Raw genomic sequence first — 3257 nt, forward strand, 5'->3', positions numbered from 1 at the left:
TGTTACAAATTTGTACGGGAAATATAAGAGAAACTAAAGACAATCAATACATTTAGTAAAACAATAACACATTTTTATGAATAATTATTATAACTCAATCTCATTGGTACATAAGGTGGAAAAAAAAAATTAACACTTTAGCCCCCACCTAAAAGTATAAAAGTACATGAACTTGAACAAATTTAAGCCCCAACTTGTTTAAATTAATGTAGAAAAGATACGCCTTTGAAAAATGAATTTATTAACTCTTAGATATGATGGAGATCCATATAAAGTGTTTCTACAATAAACTAAAAAAATAAATTGTTACAAAGTAAACATAACAGAAACTAAAGACAATCTAAAAATTTAGTGAGGAAATAATCAAAACTTAATCCTATAAGTATAAACGTTTACCCCCAAAAACATGAAATTTTTGTCACTGAAAGGTGTTTTTATCCCCTAAAGAATAAAACATAAAAAATAAAAAATAAAAAATAAAAAAAAAGCACCTGTAAAAGAGTAGAAGGATCACAATACACATGAACTATAACTTTGGCTGTTTGGGTGATTTTTGGTATGCTATGAAGTGAATAATTAAAAGATGGAAGGGTTAGACCTATAAAAGAGTAGAACGATCACCCTAGATTCCCATAACCATCACACTTAAGGTTTGTTGGAAAATTCCTGTAAAAGATGTTCTCTACTTAATTGAAGCACTCATAGCTATAAGATTTGGAGTCTTATTTAGAAACTTGAGAACTTTGCATAGGGAAAAGAAATAAATAAAAATATATAAACTTTGAGTAATTAAACTAATATAGACCAACTAAAAACCATGAATAAAGGTTCATTACAATAATTTGGACCAAAATATGACCCATAAATCCTACTGCAGCCCAAAAATGGAAAATCTGAAAAATTATTAAAATAGAACATAAAAGAAAACAAATATAAATTAAACTAGCAGCAAATTGAGATAATATATATATATATATATATAAGACTTGACTTGTATTCAAAGTTTATTCTAGAAGGTGCTATGTTGGACCTGGCTTGATGATGAGCGAATTTCTAAAGTTCCTCGCTTCTCCAAATATTTATCCTTATTGAACTTCTCATGGACTGCATCACCAACTGAGTAGCTGTGCAAGTAATCAACTTCACAATGATATTATAAGTGAAGCCAAACATATTCAATTTACATCAATGCATCAACAATTGTGGCAGACACATAAAAAAGAAAAAGGTCTGAAAGATTATAACATCAAAATCTCCAATAAAGATGGAATATGAGGGGGGGAACTTAACACACTGTCTATAGAAACTCCCAAAATCCCAATTTCAAGTATGAGTCAGATAAGAAAAGAAAGAGCTTTGAAATTTAATTAGAAATAGAAGCATTTGAGATTAATGGTCATGAATTATTGATTAATTATCATAATTTCAATGGAAATCTCAAAAGATAAGATCTGTTGGGTAAAATTGAAAATCAAATTTCAAAGGCAAAATAAAAAAATTGAAATAAAAATTAGGGTAGATGAGATTAGAATTTACCTGTTATACGAGATGATCACATAAGTTCTTTATAGACTGAAATTGTGTTAAAAGTTCGCCATCATCGATCAAATGAAACCATATGCAGATTTGTGAAGTACAGACCGAATAGGAGCAGGATTACCCATGAAGTGGCAATTTCTTTGATATGCACCCACATATCCTTCCCTTTGAAACCCGTATACTACGCCTGAAAAAATGACTCCAAAATAGGTCCTACAACAATTAACACCAACAAGAATGCTTCAGATTTGCTCATGATTGTTTCACCAAACCTACAATGTTTCAGATTTGTTTCAGAATGTTTCAGATTTGCTCATAATCATGAGATAAAGAGACTACATATTATGATATTGTAGTGTTCATGAATATAAAGAGATTATTATATTGTCTGTTCTCATACATCCTTGCAAAAATCTAGTATTCAATTAAGGAAAATTATCTGCTTGAATTATTTTTGGCAAATCTAAGGAAGAAATTTTTAGCAAAATGTTTGTGTTTGATTCATAAATGATAATCTTGTTATTTCCCTTTTTTATTAGCATTCTGAATTTGAGACTTGTGTGATGCAGCTACTTTCTTGGATTTTGTACCGTGGATTTCGCAACTACTTCCTTGGATTTTATACAGTGAGGTAGTTTTTTGACAAGTGCAGACTGAAACTCAAATGCTAGAAGGTTTATCAATTTTTCAACAGAAGTGTTAAGAAATTGATGATTTTCTTGACAAATGGATTTACTTCCTGTTTTGGAACATTGATAAATGTTGAATTATTTTAGCACATTGATAAATGATGAATTGTAAAAATGTTTTAACTCTTTTGATATATTTAATGGGATATGTATGTTTTTTTGAATTGAATTATAGCTGAAAGTGATGTGAATTATAGGTAGTGGATGATTAACCGGTATTAATTAAGGGTGTTTTATTTTTATATATATATATATATATATATATATTTTATTTACGGGGAGCTTGAAATCCCGTAAATAAGTGAAAATCCTCCTAAATAACTTTTCTACGGCATACATGGCAAGTCGTGAGAATGGTTTATATTATTTACGGGTACCTAAAATTCACCATAGAAAACTTTTCTACGGCATGCTTCAATGCCTCGTGAGATTATTTACGGGTAGTTAAAATTCGTCTTAGAAAACTTTTCTATGGCATTGTTCTGTACCTCGTCAGATTATTTACAGGTAATTACAACTCGCCATAGAAAACTTTTCTACGGCATGCGTCAGTACATCGTGAGATTATTTACGGGTAGTTACAATTCACCGTAGAAACGTGAGATTATTTACGAGTAGTTACAATTCGTCGTAGAAAACTTTTCTACGGCATGCCTGGTGCCTCGTAAGTAATTATTAATGGGAAAATATCCATGTTGTAAATAAATTTAATATATATAAACAAAATTATTTTTTACAGCGAATTTATTATTTTTCTACGAGATACATTCTAGGCCTTCATACACGAGGTCCTAGAATGTGCCGTGGATATGCTTCCATGGCGTTTTTTGTAATGACACGGTCTTTTTCCTTCTTTTCCTTTTTCTCAGATTTTCATGGATATTTTTTTCCATTGATCTTTTCCTTTTTGAGTTCAGTTCCTCGTCGCTTAGTGTCGTCTCGAGTGCTCTGGAGTGATTTTCGAGACTTTTTTCTTTGAATTTACAACTTTCTTTGAAGACCGGGTCAATTCCACATTTTTTCATTTTT

The sequence above is a fragment of the Cornus florida genome, unplaced genomic scaffold, assembly GCF_030987335.1.
Source record: "Cornus florida cultivar Cherokee Brave unplaced genomic scaffold, ASM3098733v1 CherokeeBrave_3.0.0_Hap2_Chr08, whole genome shotgun sequence".
NCBI classification, from domain to species: Eukaryota; Viridiplantae; Streptophyta; class Magnoliopsida; order Cornales; family Cornaceae; genus Cornus; species Cornus florida.